Genomic DNA, 20,934 nt, shown 5'->3' with positions numbered 1-20,934 from the left:
CAGGAGTTGCATGTGGTGGAGCAGACCCATGCAGACCTACCTGAGAGGCTGGCCTCAGCTTCCTGACTCCAGCGAGCTCATGGGAGAGCCTCTTCCAGTACTGACGGAAGTTACTTTGAGAGGTCTCAGGGCACAGTGTTGACACCTCCAAAGTTACATGGAGTCCAATTTTGAGGTGTAGCTGGCTTGTGTATTCATGAACAACATTTACAAAGTGATGGAGAAGTTTTTCCACAGGAAACAGGCAAAAATGGCTCCCTAGCTCATGGGATGAGTCAGAAAATACTCTCCTGAACCTCACCCCATATGTGATAACAGCACAGAGTCAAGGGGAAATCAGTAATGTTTGTATCTGTGCCATGTGTGGCACCCCTAATGAGCAATTGATTGCAGCTACACACCCTCTTTAGCAAACACCATGGGATATTTTGTAACAGAGTAGCTGCTATACATCTTTTATAAAATTCTAGGATGAGTTTATTGCTCTCCTGTTTGGGTCATAATGTGTCAGATTTTTTTAAAAGATACTGGATGCTTTTTGTTTAATTTTACAGATGAATCATCAGTCTATATGTAAGATGCTGTACTTGCTACTTAGGGAACAGGGCATGCTGCTTATCAGCCCTGAATAGATGGCCTGATATTTTTGTTTTGCATAGCTGCAGCTTCCTCTTTACTCACAGTTCAGTGGGTACTATCAGAGCTTTGCTGTAAGGTAAAACTTCAGGGTCTGTCAGCCTGAAGACATACCTAGGGAAATGTTGAACAATTATGCTGTCCGAGTAGGTGACTGCCAAAAAATAAATAGGTGTGCATTTTAAACTTCTAACCATGAAACTGGTGGTAGCTTCCATGCTAATGGACACCACTTGGGGTGCCCTTCTTGTTTTCTGCTGCTTTGCAACCCAAATTCAGCCAGCAACATGCTGCACCGTCATTCAAGGCAGCATTGGCTTGTCACAGCCTCATGTCCCCAGGCACCTGCCACACATCGCTGTGGTCAGCTCACACAGCGTTGCCTCACACAGAGGTCTGGCAAAAGCTGGCAGCTTGAAAAGGCTGCGGTTTGCACCTCTTTGTTGGTTTTGTTTGTCATCACTTGTTTTTCACGATTTAACATGCCACCTCTGCATTTATGTAAAGCAGGACAGCAGTAACAGCACATGCATCATGATAACTGTTCCATTATCTTTTTCAAAAAACACATTCTTTAGATAATCAGTTGGCCTCAATCTGCTTATGCTGTCTTAAGGAAAGGAGGAAAATAAACTAATAAGATTTCAGCAGAAATTAATCTCTTCAGAACTGTAGAGGTGCAATAGCATTTTTGCCACAAAACAACAAGTTCCCTGCAAAATCTTCCATGGAAAGAAACAGAAAAAGACAAACAAATTACTGTAAACAGCAAAGTCACATAAGTCCAGATTTGTACATATGTAATCCATCAACACCGTAGTTTTACCAATCCTGATAAAACACTAAGGGAAAATAAATATTTTTACCATTCCATACCACATTCCACTTCCCCAGATTTTGCCCTCAAAATCAGAGGTACTTGGGTGGTTTGCAATGTGCCAACACTCTGCATTATTGTAGAGTGTCCTATGTCTTTTTGGTCTTTTGCATACACACAGGTTCTTGCTCCTCCTGCCTTACAAGCTGGCTGGACAGGAACTGATCTGGACACCCGCAGACAGCACCATACTGCCACAGGGGCACAGAGCACCTTGGCATCAGTGTTGGTTTTTGACCAGATGCCTTTTTTCACAGGAAGAATAAGCACAATTGTGCCTGTAAAAGCTGTGCAAATATGCACGTACTTCATCTTTACAAATCAATCACATCAGATACAGACTTTATTCTTGCATTTTAAGATCCTTGATTGTGGCCTTTATTCGTATCTAACAAATCTTCAGAGGCACAGAATGCTTGATAGGATGAATAAAGGCAGTAGTATGAAATGTCTAATGCTTCTTGGTGCTTGTGGGTTTTTTTCAGCCTGTTAAAACCTGGATATGCTGGGGAGAACAGGAAGGAACATAGAGAAGAAGCAATACAAATCACATCTGCAAATCCTTCCCTTAACTGTAGTGACATTAAATTCTAACCAGCTTCAGGAAAGCCACAGGGCAAAGGCATAAATATCCAGAAAAGTGAGAAGACAGAAAAATGGAGAATTGTGGGAATGCCAGCAGAGGATGGCTTCTATTCTTCTACAATGAGAAGGAAAGACAGGAAAAAAAGAGCAAGCGTTACAAATCAGTGATGGGGAGGGAAAAAAATGAGGAGGTCTTCACTGACCAAGTGATGCAAGTGAACACTTTCCTAAACAATGTTGCAGTTAAAAACGATTTCTTAACTCTTCCAAATGAAGGCATTTGAGATTTCCTCCTAGAACTGCATTTCTGAATAAATTCCATTATATTCGAAAAAGCTGCTAGATAGATGTGCACAGCACGAGAATACACAAACATAGATACACATGAACCCCAGCACACACACTCAAAGAGTAGAACAACTTGCTCAAAATCACCCTACTGTAGGGCTCTGTCAGTGAGAACAGGACTAATGCAGCAACTGATGAGAGACCGCAGCACTGGGAGCATCAAAGTGGAAAAGATTTGCACAGCTCCTGCTGTGGTAGGCAACTGCACAAGCCCTTCCATAAATTCTTCAAGCTCCATGTTAAAATTAGTTAGGATTTGGCCTTGCTTTTGATGGAAGGTAAGAAAAGGTCAAGAAGAGAGAGTAAGACCCAACATGGCAGAAAAGAGAGAACGAGGTAATGGCTTGGGGGAAAAAAATTAACTCCTTTCACACATTATGCTACCTCTTTTAAAAGCCTCTGCCTTCTCAGCCCACACTCTTGTGTGTTGCACTTAATATTGATGGTTAGTCAAAATCAAGCAACGAATGTGTTAATCTTTAATGTTTACTTAACCATACAGACCAGGAGGCGGTGACCCACAGGGTAACATTACTAAGATGTTTTAGTTTTATGTTACATGTTCAAGTATTTTATGTTACCTTTCTGTTATTTTCACAAAAAAACAAGCTCTCCTCCATCTGTATAGTTAAAAAAAAAATCCAGATGAGCTGCAAAACTCTGCCCTGCTTCCAAATGAATAATGAAACCTTAATGTGAATAAACATCCCTTTATAATGAAAGCCCGGCTTGTGATCTAACTGGATGGTAATTCACTTGTAATATCATCAGCTCAGAATGAGTATCAACCCAAGTATTGTTGGTGCAGGTGTAACTAAATGAATTCAGGCTCATTTTATCTGGCACTTAGTTTCTTATACTGGTGTTAGGAGCATTAGGTCCTTCAATTTTTCATAACAAGCAACACCATTAAACTGCCACAGAGCAATATAAATCAGAGATTTTTCTTAGACTCCATAAAACAACTAACAAAAATGTTATGGTTGCCAGACTCATGATGCTTTTACACATCCAGCAAACAGAACTGACTATTATTACTGGCTATTATTTTTTGCTATTGTTTCAACAGTGTATGAAAATTAATGTGGAAATATAAGAGAAATAGTCTAGTCTGCAGAACTCACTGGCATAGAGATAATAACAGGATCCTGAACACAGAACAGTATCTGCGCTTGTATGCTTCTCTGCTGTGCTGGGACGCATTTTAGTGAAGTTACATGCATAATACAAGCAATGAGGACAGAAAACAGTGTGTGATTGCAGAGTTGAGTCACATGCCCATTTAGAGCATCTTGGGGTGCATGAGTGTATGTAGTTGATATGCACATTCAGGCATGCCTATAATATATATATCTTGACTTAACCTATTAACACACATCTGTATTAAGTCACTGAAGACTGAAAAACAAGAATGGAAATATTAGGGGAAAAGCATCCATTGGTATTTGTCTGAATTTGATGTTATTGTTCACTGTTTATCAGAGCATAAATTATTTTAATTGTTCAATTTAATAGGAGTTACAATACATTGTATAATAATAAAAATATTTCAGAATTTGTATCTTGCAGATAAATTTTCCATCTTCCATTTACTAAAGAGCCATCTAATCCTAATTTGATGCCCCTCAACAGCAGAATTTTATGTTATCCACCTCTCTTGCCTCTCACCAGTGTGACTAGCTTTGCCTGACCTGCCACAGAGAACTGAGAGAAATTCATCTGTTTCAAAAGTGGAAAATTACACACTGCATTTCATGCTTCATACATGAATATGTTTTTCAGCCCTCTGTGAAAACTTCTAAAATGTTCATTAGCTGTAATATTGGAATAAATTCAGCCATGGTTCCCTAGGCACAACCATTGAAAATAATTTCACTTGCGCCCAGTTATGCCAGATTGGCCCAATACGTCAGACAAATAATTATCTTCATATCAGTTATTTCCTGCCACTTACCAACCAGCTATAGGAGCTGAAGAGTATGATGAAGTGTTCAAACTAGTTTTAATCAAATAGCAGCCAGAAGATGCCCAAAACAGAACTATTTCTGTTTTTATAAATAACTTGTAACTAACATATGAATAAACTGCATATTTGAATTTTCACCAACACAACTGTTTTCCCCAGGAAATCACAGTTAAAGTCTGAAGTGAATGTTCCTTTAGAAAGTCCACTTTGTTTATAGAATAGTCTTAGCAGTTAATGTCTGGCAAAGCTTCAAACTCAGAATTATATTATGTTGGTAATTTTATCATCTTAAATAGATCCAGTTTGGATATATGAATACAAGCAAAGTAGGACAGCCCTCAAAGAACTGCCTTTAAGCAGGCTTTATTCTATGCCATGAAGCTTTGTAACTCCTTCTGTTATTATTAATAGCTGTTAAGTGCTGACAGCATGCTTGGCACTGAATGAAACGCAGGAGCAGACATGGTTCTTGTTAAGGGTGGCCCTCGGGAGGCCATTTACTGTGTGTAACAACAACAACAACTTTACTGGAGTAGTATCCCACTAACACAGCTGCAGCTCAGGTGTCAGGAGATGTCGCTGTTTAGACAAAATAGTGATGTGCACATGCATGCAGATATGACTCTTTCACACATTAATTTTGTCACAGCTAACAAGGCTATCAGCTGAGCAGGCAAGAATTTTTGAATGCTGTGGTTTAACCCCAGCCAGCAATGGAGCCCCACCCAGCTGCTTACTCACTCCTTCCTGGTGGGATGGGATAGAGAATCAGAAGGGAAAAAGGGAGAAAACTCGTGGGTTTGAGATAAAGACAGTTTAACAGGTAAAGCAAAAGCTGCATGCACAAGCAAACCAAAACAATTAATTCATTCACCACTTCCCATCGGCAGGCAGGTGTTCAGCCATCTCCAGGAAAGCAGGACTCCATCACATGTAATAGTGACTTGGGAAGACAAATGTCATCACTCTGAATGTCCCCCTCTTCCTTCTTCTTCCCCCAGCCTTATAAGTTGAACATGATGTCATATGGAGTGGAATACCCCTGTGGTCAGCTGGGGTCAGCTGTCCCAGCTATGTCCCCTCCCAACTTCTAGTGCACCCCCCGTCTGCTCACTGGTGTGGTGGGATGAGGAGCAGGAAAGGCCTTGATGCTATGTAAGCACTGCTCAGCAATAACGAAAATGTCCCTGTGTTATCAACACTGTTTTCAGCACAGATCCAAACCATAGACCCGTACTAGGTACTATGAAGAAAATTAACTCTACCCCAGCCTAAACCAGCACTCCGAGGTAGCCAAAGAAAACCTGTGGCCAAGAATGCCATTTCTGCAGGGTTTTCTCTCTCAGCAGTGGGAGCACAGACCTCTAGGACAGGACAAACACTTAGAAGCATCACAGGCATTGGAATGGAAGGAGGATCTCAAAGGGCAGACTTCTGCTGCTAGAGGTTATGGCAGATTCAGCAGCAGGATTGAAGGATATGGCAGAGAAGAATGGGCAAGAATTTCATGCAGAGGAGCCTTGAAGCTGTCTTACACAGATGCCTTCCTTTTGAGCCAGGAGCTACAGAAGTGTAGAAAAAAAAGATTCACAGGAACTGAGGGGATGGTGTGGGAGGCAACTGCAGACACGGAACCCAAGACACCTAGAGGGAGCCAAGCTGGTGCTCCAGAGTGGAAGACAGGGTCTCTGTTTTTCTGCTGCAGGGAAAGCTGGCATGCCCACTGCAGGCCATCTGTCTACAGTCATGGGTAACACACAGAGATGATGCCAAATTCCTGACCTTCAAGGTCTTATCAGATGCCACTGGCCGGTTTTAGCCTAGCCAAGATCAGAGCTCTGCTGCATCATCACCTGTGGAGGATAGAAGAGAGAGAGGAGAGGCAATGGCACAAGAACTCTGCCGGCAAGTTCACACTTTAACATGTATGTGAGTCAGGAGTTTTGCAGGGTACATCTACTCCCCACAGGTCCTGATCAGGTGGCTGTGCTCAAAGCAGAGGTAAAGGTGACTGGCTCCCCTACTCCATGAGACTGGTGCTCACATCCACCAGTGGGTCTGACCTGGCACATAAATGCCACAAAGGCAGGAGTGGCCATCCTCTGCTGTTCTCTCCTTTGGATCTGCTCTGATACTTCGTCCCTGTGTCCACACAGAGCTCATGATATTGCAGGTGGAGTTGTGTTTGCTTCTGCTTCTTCAGGGCTCTGCTCTGCTGCTCCAGCCATGGTCACAACCAACCTTACGCTAAGCAAGTCTTGCGGGGGGGTTCTGAATTGTAAGCACAAGGGCTAAAACTCCACAGAACTAGATGCTGCACCATGTGGGAGGTAAGTTACCCCTGGGCATACAGATGCTGGTGGGTGATAATGGCAGGAGAAAGTAGGTCTAAACAGGTCAAATATTTCTCTTGAAACTGTTTATCTTAGTTTCATTGTAATTGCCTGGCTGTCTCATTTCCTGCTGCACAAAACTTTTCCTCCCCCTTCAACATCACCTACTTTCAAACATATTCTAACAAGTGTCCTCCCCAATTTGATGTCTGCCTTCTAACACTAATTTTAGATGCATCTGCTTTTTTGAGTGCCTTTGCCTAAAAGCAACCAAACTGTCAGAAAATGTTTAATAACACTCTGAAAACCACATAGCTTTAAGGTGTTACAGCTGAGTACTCAAAAAATGCTTCATTGCGAAGTCATTAGTCACCTGTGGCCATTTCGGCTATAAAATATAGGGATGAAATGGATTTTTTAACTTCCTAGGGAATAGCCTTGCTTTCCATACTCCTATATGCAGTGTTCCCAGTGTTGTCAATCTCTGCTTTTCTGCAAACCCTTAGATTCTGTCGCGTGTGTTAACACCTGATTTTGCAAAGGCTGTTCTCTGCACAGTGTCTAGAAGAGTTACACCCATTTGATCATGATGTATTTTTAAAAGAAGCATTGGAGGGAATGGCATGAAGGGAGGTTCCAAAGGGGTTTGAGATGATAGGCAGCCTGCCCAGATTGCTGAGATCTACTGTGCTGCTGTGACTGCAATACAAGAGGCAGAAGTGCCAGAGAGTCTAGAGCTAGTTGCCTCAGGTACTGGCGATCATGTAACAGGGTCAGCATGGAGGCCTGAACAAACTGTTTGAAAAGCTGAGTAAATATTCAAACAGTTCACCCATGATGCTACAGCTGGACTACTAAGAGTGTCAAAGTTGATTTTCAGCTGTGCTGCATCACATTGCAGTAGCTGTGGAGCAGACCTCCTCCCCCCTCCTTGCACCACTAAGGCACTGATATAATCTTAATTTAAGGAGAGATAAAAGATAAAACGTGCCAACCAATCCAGAAGTGAATCATTTTCTAGAATATTTTTTTTGTGACAGCAGAAATAATACATGTGTTATAAGCTAGTGAATAGGAAGCACTTCACTGAAATGACTGTTGTCTACATTAAAATCAGTATTTATATATTCTTGGGTTTTCCTTTCTTTCAAAGAAAAAATTAAAGACCTGGGGACAGAGAAGATGTCTCCTTCACACTCACTGTTCACTATTGCTTGCTGCATTTCACATCATCACTGTTCTTTAAGCCCGAGGCCCTTCCCAGCTTCTCAGCACATTCTTCTTCCTCAGCTCATCCACTTGATGTGATCCTATCACTGCTCCTTGGTTCCTTCTGCACTTCAGCACAGAGTATGCTTGATTTAGTTGTTTTTTAAACACTAACTCCTCCATCATCACACTAAGAAGAGCAACCTTGTGCCTCTACCATAGAAGTAGCCTCTTTGTTTTGCTGTTGTGTTAGTAAATTAACCAGCATTTCACTTCTCCGGTATTATTGCAGATAAGATGGTCATAAAGGCATTTGAAGCAGGCTTTGAGAAGAATTAAACATAGATTTGCAAACCATCCTAATTAAGGCACAAAATAGGCCTGGCAATCCTCATTAGTACTTAATATGTCATCTTTTTCCTATCTCTTAAACCCAATAATCTTGCAAACCACCACTATACTGGAGCATTATATCTGCTATGACTTATGTCAACTTGGATCACACACCCGCCCTTTTCTTAAACAATGTTTGGCAGCCAACTGAGTGTGGAAACTAGACTGTTTTACATTAGTCAGCAGTACATTTGAATCATTCTTACCAAATGATTTACTGTGGATTACAAATTCTTATATGGCATTTTAAGTTAATGATTAGGCAAAGTAATATATCACTAAAATGATTGGGTGCATATGTATTTTGCCTCAATGATTCTAATTTTCTCTTTGGTTTGGAAGTCGTCTTTACTCTTTTTTTCCCATTTGAAGGAAAAAAAAATTTAAGAGAAAAGGGTAAAACACCCCAACATTTCTGCCTGTCTTCTCCAACTATTGCTTAAGTCAAGAGGATTTTCCTCCCTGCAGGAGGGTCAGGTCATGAGGAGACACTGGTAAATTGGTTAGGGCTCTCCAGACAGATATTGACAGGTGTCAGTATTGCACAGCATTTCCACACCTTCCTGTGTCCCTACGACAGGAGGAAAAGCTGGAGAGACAAGGGTTAAAACTTTATAGCAAATAAAATAGCCAATGAACCTTCAGGAAAGGCAAAATGTTATGGCAGAATATGTAAAGTCAAATATCTCACAGGAAAAATATAAACACGACTGTACTCATTATCCATGCACAGACATTTCTGCAGACTTCTGAAAATTGTAGGTGTCCTGTGACAGTGGAAAGAAGGGATTTGCTGACTCTACCTCGCAAGTGGACTTTGAAACCCAAATGAAAGAAAGGTAGAGCACACTAATAAAACATGAGCGGTTGCACCAGATGCTCACAGGTGACTGGAATCCTTTAGAAGAAACAGTGACATAAAATAAATTATTTGTTTATTTTATTGCTATGGGCCAGGATCCTGCAAGTGCTGAAAGATAACAAGCAACTTTGCATTTACAACATAAATGAAATAAGGAAGACAATTATCTCTGCTTCAGAGGCAAGAAGAATAAAGGAAACAATTCATCAGCACAAAGTTACCTGTGTGTAACTATGTGCAGATCAGGACTTGTGGCCCTAACCCTGTAGCCTGTTGCATGCAAACAGCTGCACTGTTGGTTTCAATGGAACTGTGTGTGGCTGCAAGGACCCATTTGTGTGAGCCTTATGCTTGGCATAAAAAAATTAGGCAAGACATGCATGGTATACTCATTTTGGCACCAATCACATCTTTCATCTGCAGTTTCGGATGGCGGACAAATAACAGACAGGATTACTGCAATGTTTATTTCATTTGTTAATGCCCTTAAGTCTTACACAAAGCATACAGTGAATTAAAAAAAAAAAAAAAAAAAGCCAGAAATGAAGGAGTGATCTGATATTTATTATTAACTTCTGCTTGGACTTCCCTATCCCCTCAGGTTTCCAACACATTCTGTAACAGATCAGACTGCACAATCCTTAGAGAAGTCTGCCCACAGGGGCTACGCAATTTCCACCATCATGATTCTTCCCTAAAAGTTTTTAATGAAAGGCACCTCCCCCTCCCTGCACCAAAACCAGTGGTGCTAGATCTTCTCCCTCAGCCAGTGCCAACACTCAGGAGATGACATGAGGAGAGAGGTATTTACTGAGACAAGATTTCAGATCATCAGACAAGGCCAATGCTTTGTGTTGACTCTAGGACAAAACTGAGAACCACTGCAAATCATAAATCATAGGCAAAATAATGTCTGATGGAGAAGTAGATTGAAAGAGATGATGTTCAGGACCGTGTCCAAAAAGAGAGTCCAAGAGAAATCTAATCCTGAAGTGAAGAAGGCAGGGGTAACTATAGCAATTTGAACCTACTTGGGAAAAAAATCACAGATTCTCACCCCATAAGATCATGAGACTCTGGTACAATAATGAGCAAAATCTGTCACAAACTAGGGTCAACACCAGTCAGCCTGGACTGAAATCCAGAATTCAGCCCAAAGTGTGCAGGTTTCCTGTACAGTGCATACACACCTAAGAAGAGGGCCCAAGAAGTTATGAGGTGGAGCACAGAGCTGTACAATACTAGGGACAGGGAAACATGTGAAATCCCATCTGACCTTCTACAATTTAAACACCTGATGGATATGTCTCCAGGAAACTGCCTTCACCTACATGAGTAACATGGTCCAGTACCTCCTTTGGATCATACAGTCCACACAGAGCATGGTATTTATTTCAGATGAAGAAAATGTTACCATTTTTTATGTAGGTATGGGTTTGAGGTTTTTTTAAAAAGAAAGTGTATTACATTATTTTCTCTGGAAGTGGAAGGGTGGCTGAATGGCTTCATTTCCTGTCTTAGCCCAGGGGCTGGTGGCTCACACTTGCATCAGTTCTATCAAGAAAAGCATAGACATTCCTCATTCCTCTTTATAGAATCATAGAATTGTAGAATGGTTTGGGTTGGAAAGGACCTCAAAGATCATCTGGTTCCAACCCCCCTCCCATGGCGGGGGGAAGGAAGAGATACCTTCCACTAGCCCAGGTTGCTCAAAGCCCCGTCCAACCTGGCCTTGAACCCTTCCAGGGAGGGAGCAGTCACAGCTTCTCTGGGCAACCTGTGCCAGGGCCTCACCACCCTCACAGTGGAGAATTTCTCCCTTAACTCTAATCTAAATCTACCCTCTTTCAGTTTAAAGCCATTACTCCTTGTCCTATCACTACATGTCCTTGTAAAAAGTTCCTATCTGACTTTCTTGTTGGCCCCCTTTAAGTACTGGAAGGCTGCTATAAGGTCTCCTTGGAGCCTTCTCTTCTTCAGGCTGAACAACCCCAACTCACTCAGCCTATCCTCATACGAGAGGTGCTCCAGCCCCCTGATTGTCTTGTAGCTGTACAGAGTGAAGAATTTAGGCTAATGCAGTGACGAAGCATGGCTCTAGCCTCATAATTAGCATCACTTGGAAGGCATGGAAGTTTGGGGACTTTGTGTCCTCTTCTGAGGAATTGAAAATAAAACCATTAGATTAAAAGTATTAGCAGATCAGGAAGCAGATACCAGAAGCATAACTCAATGCCTGAAAACCAAGGATCTAGAGCTGTGCTCCATCGCACTGAATTTTGGATTAATTTCTGCAGTGCAACTCAGCTTAAGAAGGGTGGTGGCTTAGATTCTCTCATGACAAATGGGAAACAGAGATTTCATTTTTCAGCCTCTGAGCCTGAGGAGGACATTGAACGCAGGTCTCTCACTTCTGTCTCAGTGTTGTATATACAATGGGCTTCTTCATTTAGTCCTGTCTTTCAAGCTGGCATCTGGCAGCATATTTCATCCAAAATAACTTAGGTCCAAAGTCATATCTTCCTGGTGTCTCCTAGATGAACTTAAAAGTCACCTGCTCAGATAGGTCATGTAGGGAAGAGCTGGCTAGGGAGAAAACTGGCAAAACTTTAAATTAATATTTCAGGCTGAAACTGGGGTCCTGGGATCCACATTGGACTCATCAGCCCTTGGGGAAGAAAAGGGGAAAGAGAAAGACTGGGTAGTAACTTTTAGAAAAATTGTGCTATGGTGCCCATAAAGACTGCAAGTCCTCCTACATGGCCAGAGAACCCTAGTATTGACTGGGACATCCAGGTTTCTGGATTTTGAGGACTTAAATAAGAGTGATGCTCTGAGGTTTCAGACTAAAATTGTTCAGGGTAGAGACTGTAAATGTAAACATCTGGAGAGTTACACAGCAGCCTAGCTGGGATTTTGTGGGACCCAGAGGGTATACAGTTCCTTCTCAGCCCTCTCTAAATACCTGTATTTCATTGTATCCTACCCCAAGAGATGACATAAATTGTCCAATGTTATACAACAGGATAGTAATGACAAAACCGCTCTAAGCATTAGACTGCATTGCCTCTGCTTTCAAAAAGGTGAAGCCTAGTACATAAGAGTTTTGTATGTACTACTCTGTGAGCTAGAAGAAAGACAATCTTTGCTTAACCAGACTCCTTATAAAGGCCCAAGACACAATCCTCATGGAATTTAGTTTTTCTTCCAGCTAAGACAGCAGGATTGAGCCTTAAAGTATCTTTGTTAAACTAGTTAATAGATTATTGTCCAAAGTAAACATATTTCAGTAAGTGCAAGACTGGTTTTTTCCTCCCTCTTTCCGTCTTTTGTTCAACTTCAACTCAGCTATTTATGATTCATTTCATGAGACACTAGGTTTTCTCTGAAGGCACTAAAAAGGGCCAGAGCTATCAAACAGTTTTAGTGACTAGTGCCAACAAGGAACTGTTTTCCTCCATGCTATAAAACAGGCACTGTCAATAGACTACAACCGGCAATAAACTATTAAAAAAGGAATTTATGATGGCTACTTATTATCCTCCTGAAATAATGTTGTTACAAGGCTGCCCTTTCCAGTCCACCACACAGATCACATGGCAGATGTCTAACAAAGGGAAAGGCCCAGATCTGCAGGGACTGGCTGCAAACAGCTCAGGAATTGCCCCACGTTATTTGGGCACACACCACTCTAGGTTTTCAAAGCAGCAGAGCAATTGTCCCACACTGGACATAGGCTTGTTATACACAAGTGCTTGATTTAAGGTGGGATCTTAATTAAATTATGTATAGAATATGTTGAATTATTTCAATAGCTAAATATCAAATTATGCAGGAATGTCTATTATTGTTTAGCAAGGAATTGGTGAACCACATGGATAAAGTAAGAAATGGCACAAACCTCAAATGGAATCAGATCTGCCTCCTTTTCTAGATTTCGAAAAAAGTCCCAGTTCTATCTCTTGTCCCTTCCTCTCCAACCCCAAAACAGGCTTTCTTCTTTGCTGATGTGTTCTGCCTCTGTTAGGTTAACATTTAACTGTGATACAGTTCTGTAATTGCTATAAATTGTGGTATACCACTGGCATCAGTAGAGCTATCCTATCTTACTCCAGTCAATGAACTGTTGCCTTCAATAAATAATTTAGAAAGAAGGGGGAAATGATACAACTCAAACTTCAGTGCCATTTGGATTGTCTCCTCTTGTTCCAGCCCTTCATCCAGAGTGCCTCTTGAATTCCCAGTATGTCAGACTGGAGATACACAGGCTGCAGTCAAGGCTGAATACACTGCACCGCGCTGTGGGGATGTTTCCTAATAACAAGCATCTTTCAGGAATGATGGAGAAAGTCCTAAAGGTGTGTAGGAAAAAGAGGGGGTTGTTTTGAAGAGCTTAAGGGAAAAGAACTTTTGGGTCTAGAGAAGGGAAAGTTAGGCTGGGCTGAGAAAAAGAGTGAAAAATGAGGTATGGAGAAATGGGATGGCAGGAGATTGTCACTGAGATTTGGATAAAAAACAAAACACAGTTGCAGTGTCAAGATTTCTGTATGTCCTGATCACTCGTGGTAGTGTTGTCAAGGGGTATTCTCCTCTCCCCCATGTTGTTGCAAACAAAGAGTAGTTGCCTGAAATCCTGTTCCCCAGACAGTTCCTCCGGGGGAAAGAAGAACAATATTTTTTAATAGCAGATATTAGCCCGAGAGCACACCACTTATTCTCAGCAAGGGACTATTCTGAAGTTTTTAAATCCAGTTTTGTTAATTTTATGAACTCCAAACAAAGAATGTACACCGCAGAAAATTGGGAAGTGGCATGCACAGAGACCTCAAACAAGAACCAACTATTTTCTCCAGATAAATTTTTGCAAATGGTGTCTCTGTGCTAAGAGCACTGGTGAACATGAGTTAAACTGCTGCTGAGATTATAACGTTGGGTTTACAATGTGTTCGGTTATTATTTCTCAGTGAAGGAGACAGTCCTGCCTGTGATTGTCTCTTGCTGGCTTCTTGACTTAACAACTCAGCTGTGTCAAGACAGCATCTCTACAGCGAGAGGAGCAACAATTAAAATACCAAGACCCTATCAGAAGCCATATATCCCACAAAACCACTGAAACTAGAAATTGCTCACTTCCATCTTCGAGTGCCTGTTTACATTATTGCTTCTCAGTAAATTTAATAATAATAATAATAATAATAATAATAATAATAATAATAATAATAATAATAATGCCATCTTTATTTCCACAGCACCTTCCGCCCCTGCAACACTCCCACGGCCGGCGAGAACCCACCCAGCGGACCGGGGCGTGGCAGGGAGCCTAGCCTGCGGCCGGCCACGCAGCAAAATCTCCCTTTCCCTGGGAGCGCCTGCAGTGAAATACGCTCATTAATCATTATTTGACTCTTCTTGCCGGCGTATGAATGGTCTAAAGTGAAACCATCCCCTTTCATCTAGCCCAAAGTGGACCGCAGTAAAAAAAAATTAAATCTTTAAAATCTATGGCATGGCAGTATTTTTTAAGCAAGGGGCTTTGGAAGCAAGTAAAGAAGAAAAGTGTTCAAGTGTGCACGGAGAGAACCATTTAATTAAAATCATGAGAGAGGACGAAAAACCGCATTCGTTCCTGCTTTTCGGTAACATACGCCTATAATTGCCTGTAAATAACCACTGAAAAAGCAACTCAGATTAGCGTCTTTTTGTATGAGGGATGGAAACTCTGACGACTTCAGCTATCGAAAACTTACATGAACTTGTCCTGTACCAGGGAAAAGAAAAAAGAAAAAAAAAAAAAAAAAAAAAAAAAAAAAGAAAGAAAGAGAAAAGAACACCAAACCTATAGAAACGCTGGCTTTCAGGGATATTTTTCCAATTATCACCTTGGCAAGATACAGTTCCGTACTTCCAAAGCCAAGCTCTCCGTCTTCAGCACGGGTTTTGCACTGTCCCAAATGTCCTCCACTTCTCTCCCTCCCTTCTTCTCCCGAGCTATCCACGGGTTTGTACAGATCGCCCACAAAAATGCCCCTGGGTGTCGCTTCGCGGTGCTCGGAGCCGGCGGGCGAGCTGGACTGTGCCAGAGGCTCCCTCTTCCACCGCACGGCCGCAGCCCTCCGGGGCAGAGGCAGCGAAAGCCACCCTCCGCGACCACCCCATGTCCTCCACATAGGCTCGAAAACCCGGGTTTTTTTCCTGGTGAGAGGTAGCCCTCTGCCAAGCGTCTCGGTAAGATGCCGCACTTTCTAGGGCAGGGCTGCAGAGCTGTTCGTGGGGAGAAAGGAGAGGGTGGAAGAAGGACAAAAAGCCAGCGTGTGCCCATGGGGAGTGCCGCGGGTCCCCTCGCAAGCCCGCTGCCCACAGAGCGGGCACAGCGAAACCCCGCAGCGGAGAGGTGGCCTGAAGCATCCGCGCCCCGGGTCCCGGGGTCGAGCTAGGGGGCTCCTCTCTGGGGGGGCGAGGGGGGAGCGCCGGGCTGGGGGCTCCCTTCCTCGGCAGTCGCAGGCACGGGTGCTCCCACAGGGACTGGCGGAGCCGCCGGTAACGGTGGGGTTGAGGGTGCGAGCGGCTCCGCGGCGGGACCGACCGCAAGGAGCGCTCCGTGCGCCCCTCGGGAGGTGGGGGGCTGCGGAGGTAGCCCTATGGGGCGACGTTTTGATTTCTCCGCCGTTTGTTACGAATGTTTTGGTTACAGCACTCTCGTCCTTCCCGGTATCGTTGCGCCGGGCTATGATTTTATGAGGGGACCGACCCCGGAGATGAGGATGTACACCGAATAGTGCGTATTGTCCACCCTGTTGTCTTAACACGCACCAGGTTACGTGGTTACATCGACAGCCTATTTCAGGCACAAATTCCACCCCCTTCCCCGACCTGCACCCGCGCGGTTGCTCCGGGACACCCATGGATTCTCGCTCCTGAAAATTCAGCGCCCGCACTCTCCCCTCGGCTGCCGCCGGCCGCGAGTGCGCATCCGAGCGCGGGGAGCGCAAACCCTCCGCGCCGGCTCCCCGCCCCCCTGCACCGCCCCTGCTGCCGGCCGCACCGCCGGCGGTCCCCCCCGGGGCCGGGAAGCCGGGACCTCGGTGCGGGCTCCCTCCGCTCCGTGGAAGGCACCGCCGGGGCACTTCTGCTGTCCGTGCAGCACCGGGCAGAGCTGAGAGCGGAGGAGCCCGCAGACCTCCTCGGCGCCATCTGACCGCGAAAATCTGGTTTCGAACCGTGTTTTTGGAAGACTGAGTCTTCCATTACCTGTTGACTGGGATCACGTATTCAGGGGGAGCTTTCGATGTAATGCTTTTCCCTCACTGTAAATCCCACATGTTGCAGTCAAATTCTTACCAGTTGGAAGGGCCAGAGCAGTAAAACCCAGCAATTCTCTTTCATCATAAATCAGGTTTATGAACTGTAGCACAAGGTATATAACTCTGGAAGCTGCACTCTTTAGTGGTAAACGGCTGTTGAAATGATCGACTGCAACTTTGTCAAATTCCCTTTTCCACCTAAAACATGACACAAGCTAATTCTTACAGCGACCGGCGTCTCTTGCTTCATTTGGAAGAAAACCACCTGGCATAAACTGTATTAGACAAACAGAAACGTAAACCTCGAAGTGTAACATTCGGCTGATGCCGCAGCCAGCCTACGGTTCCGATTCGCCTTTTTGTAATCAGATGCGTGCAGGCGTCTGGCCGCGGCAGGCTGTCACGCAGTTGTTCTCAAAGAATAAGTGACCTCATTTTAAAAGGAAATGTAGAAGTACCCGGTCAGATTTCGTTTTAAAGGGCGCTTTCCCCTCTCTGTATACTTGCAACACGTACAACAAGCTCGAGAGAGAATTATGCCCGCACAAGACAAATCCCATCCCAGCGTACGTGGTATTTCCTCCTCGCTTTTAATTTCTTACTGATTTACTCAGGAACTTTTCAGGAAAAGAGGAGCTGAAGGAACAAACCCGTGGTGTCCTCTCATTTGTGCTCGGAGGCTGCTTTGCAGTAAACTGAGATGACTCTTGAGCCTCTCATTCAAACTTCAGATTACCACCTACACCGAAGTTCAGTGTTTCTTGCTTGGGGTTTGATCCTGCACTAGGTAGGACGGTTCTCCAGGACTATCTGGAGAAAGGTAGCTTAGCACATTATTTTCTCTTAGGTTTTTCATAACTATACTTATGATTTCTAGGAGCTTTACAGAACGAACTATGGCGTTTAGCAAGTCATCGATGATTATTACCATTACAATTCACAACCACGAATCTTGCGACCACTACCAATAAAATATATCAATTCCGCAGCAGAGAACACCGCGGTACAACAACATAATAAAAGATTTGGGTAGACTCCTCCGAGTCTCAGGAGGCAGGGTAGGGACTCTAGTAGGGCTCTACAGCTTGTCAAAACTTGTCTAATCAAAGGAAGTGAAAGTGGGAAGGAAAAGGATTGAGATTTCGCTGTGTAACTTTGGACCCGGGAGACGGGTGAGAGATCGGGTCGAACTGGGTTTGCCCATGCCAGCGTGCTGTTAAGGCTGCAGCGGACATTTGGGCTAGGAAATACCGCCCATACGTTGTCAGTTCTTCTCCATAAAAATCACCCGAAAGATTCTCGTGAGAGACAGCTGTCCAGATTTTACCCTTGCGGGAAAGAAAAAAGAAACCACACGCCACAAACCCCCACACACCGCATTTAAATGACAACCTGTTATATGCTGGGGACCCTCGGGACTCTCAAAGAGGTGTCTCTTGAGTTTGAACTAATTTAGACATACTTTAAAACTAGTCATTGCTCCGTTTAATAATTGTTCCATTTTCCCGTCCGGTAGCAAGAGATTCGGTCATAGAAAAAGCTCCATAGATATTCGCAACCGCCTCGAGAAAGTAGAGACGTGTTCCATCTCTCCCCGTGGGACCGGGCTTGCATTTTGTGTTGTAACGTACTTATTTTAATGTTTCTTCATTCAAACTTCCGCTCATCATTTTTGTGTAGTTGAGAAAAAGAGCAACAACAAAAAATAATCCCGAGGATGCTCTCGTTGGCATTGCCCGTTTGTGATACACCGTGTTTCCTTGCAGAGTTTGCTATCCGCAACCCTGATTTCTGCATTGCGTTGCGGCGTTGCCGGCGCGGACCGCCCAAGCAAACTCAGGGACAGAGGCAGCGAGACCCAGCCTGGTGCTGCCTCGGCTCGGGGAAACGGCAGCACGCATGTGGGCAGCTTGTTTGCTCCATGTTTTGGAGCTGTGGAAACAGACTGTAATTTTTTCTTAATATGTTAAAATATTTTTTTTTTTTCCTACGTAAAGTATAGGCAGTCTGTCTGTGCAGGCAGATTTAGATTAGCTGCTAAGAATGCTTAAAGTCCAGGATAAACGGGAAGAAAACTCCTGTCGTTTTTGTAAGGTCGTCATAATACTGTAATATAAGATTGGGAGATTTAAAACCTCCCATCCATTTTTATTCCTCGGTGTATTCTGAAGTCAATCAGCTTCTGGGTTTTACACAGATGTGAAAAAACTTACTTTTTTTTTTTTTTTTTTTTTTTTTTTTAACGGAAGTGAGCTCTAGCAGTGGAGTCTGCTCTGCTGGAATTAGATATGTTACCATTTCCATGCCTCGTTTTATCCGTTACCCTTCAGACGAGTTTTGTATGATAATCCGCAATATAGTTTAGCTTTCATTAGTACCGCACCACCTAACCTACAACAGTTCGAAAATGCATCTCGATTTATGTTCGCAGGCGCCGCTGCCACAGCAGTGATGCTGCTGCTGCTGCCCAAGATCTCGTTTACGAAACACGCTCGCCGTGCCTCATGCGTCTAGAGGAACATAGCTCCATTTTCATCTCCGCTTTCAGAGAGATCATAACCTTGATCTTCCTCCCAAACGGAAAAGCAAAGAGCCTGCCAGTTACCGGTCTTCTAACCCCCAACGCCTTAACGCTATCATATTGACCATTAACACACAAATATAATCTCGTTAAAAAGTTTAGCTCGTCCGGTTAGGCAGCGAAGTGCCGGCTGAGCCTACCCTAATGTGAGGCAGGAGAAGGAGACAGGACCAGCCGAGAGACAGAAGGCGACAGGGAAGAGCTTTATTAGATAAATGTATTAATCTGGATCCCAGCTGTATTTGCAGTGTTTTCCAAGATTCCTTTCAAAAATCTTTCTTGTCGGATGTGGGTTTCCCTAATTAATCACTCATGCCGTTGTATACATTACAGCTCAAGAGTGTAATTTTAGTCAGTTGTTTTGAAGCGCGTTACCGTTCCCATCTGATCCGCATTTGCCGATTAAGCGTACAAGAAACGTAACACTTGTAGATACGAGTCCCGATACCCGGCTCCCCGCGGCACCGAGCACCACCGAGCACCCAGCCACCGGCCGCGGCTGCTCGCTCCCCGCCGCCCGCGCCCGCCGCCCCTCCCGCCCGCCCCTCGGCGGAGAGCCGCAGCGCGCCGTTCCCGTCCCGGGCGCCTCGCTCCCCGCGGCAGCGCGGACCCGGGGCCGGCCTCCTCCGGAGCGGGGCCCACCGCTCCCCGCGCCGTGCCGGCGTCCCGGCGGGTGCTGCGGCCGGCAGCGCTTCAGCCCGCGCCTTCTTCCCTGGCCTCCTCCCTTATAGGGCCGCCACCCCCCGCCGCGGGGGCCACACGTCCCCCGGGGACCGCCCGCGGCCCAGGGCGCTGGCGCCGCTGAGCCCCGCGGCCGTTACGGCAGTTGGGGGCAGCGGCGGCGCCTGCGGGCGGGGCCGGCCCGGGGGCGCGGCCACCATCCCGGGGCGGCGCGGCCATCCCGGGGCGGCTCCGGCGGCGGAGGGGCGGGCCTGAGGAGGGGCCGCCCCGGCCGCTGCCGGCCCCGGCCCGCCCGGGCCCGCCCCGCCGCGTCGCCGATGCCCGGGGACGTCTCGCTTCATCTGTCACCAGCTCTGCTCGCCTGCCCAGCTGTCAAAACAGGGGGTGTCTTTTTCATTCCAGCTCACAAAGTACCAAAGGGGAAAGGGGCTTTAATGCCTGTGTTTGGACACAAGCAATTATCCCTAATTACTGTTTTTCTTTTGAGCCTGCCCGTCCTGCTGGAGAGCCAGCAGATGAGCATGCCCTAATCCTCCCCAGTCGGTTGATCTCAGTGGGTTTTGCGGGACAAACCGGGCGAGAAGGCTTCGTAGCTTTCATCTCGATGTGAGTTTTGAACTGATTGAAACTCCTTGCGATGGGAGAATTAACCTCCGAGCCCAGGCTTTCAATGGCCCCTGATAAGAGATTATACGTGTTGATGGCAAGCTTTTCTTGGCAAAATGTTTTCAAAGGACTCGGAGCTGTTAAATCAAAGCCCTATTGAATTGGTGGTAGGCCCCTTTAGAGCTCTCCCTCCTCCTTCATTCCCCAGTACTGTGTGTTGGTAATTACTGGCAGGGCTGGGAGAAGGAAAACAGAAAATCCTCTTGGAGGTACACACCCATGTGCGCAAGGGTGATGAGTAACATCAGCCAGAAAACGACGGGGAAGCCAGAGGAAAATGTTCTTAATCCCACAGAGAATAACTCCATAAACACTCAGACCAGTGCAAGACGAATCCTGTTCTGCTGCAACCTCCTGTCATATGTCTGCTTCTTGCTTTTGTGGGGTTGCAATAAGAATCCAAGGACTCGTGCTTCAATGTTATTTCCTCAATAATTCACCCTCTTACAGATATAAAAAATACTTAAGAGAGAGGAAATTCACAGAAAAGCTATAG

The sequence above is a fragment of the Strix uralensis genome, chromosome Z (assembly GCF_047716275.1).
Source record: "Strix uralensis isolate ZFMK-TIS-50842 chromosome Z, bStrUra1, whole genome shotgun sequence".
Lineage (NCBI taxonomy): Eukaryota > Metazoa > Chordata > Aves > Strigiformes > Strigidae > Strix > Strix uralensis.
The sequence above is the reverse complement of the archived record's forward strand: the minus strand, read 5'-3'. Positions refer to the sequence as shown.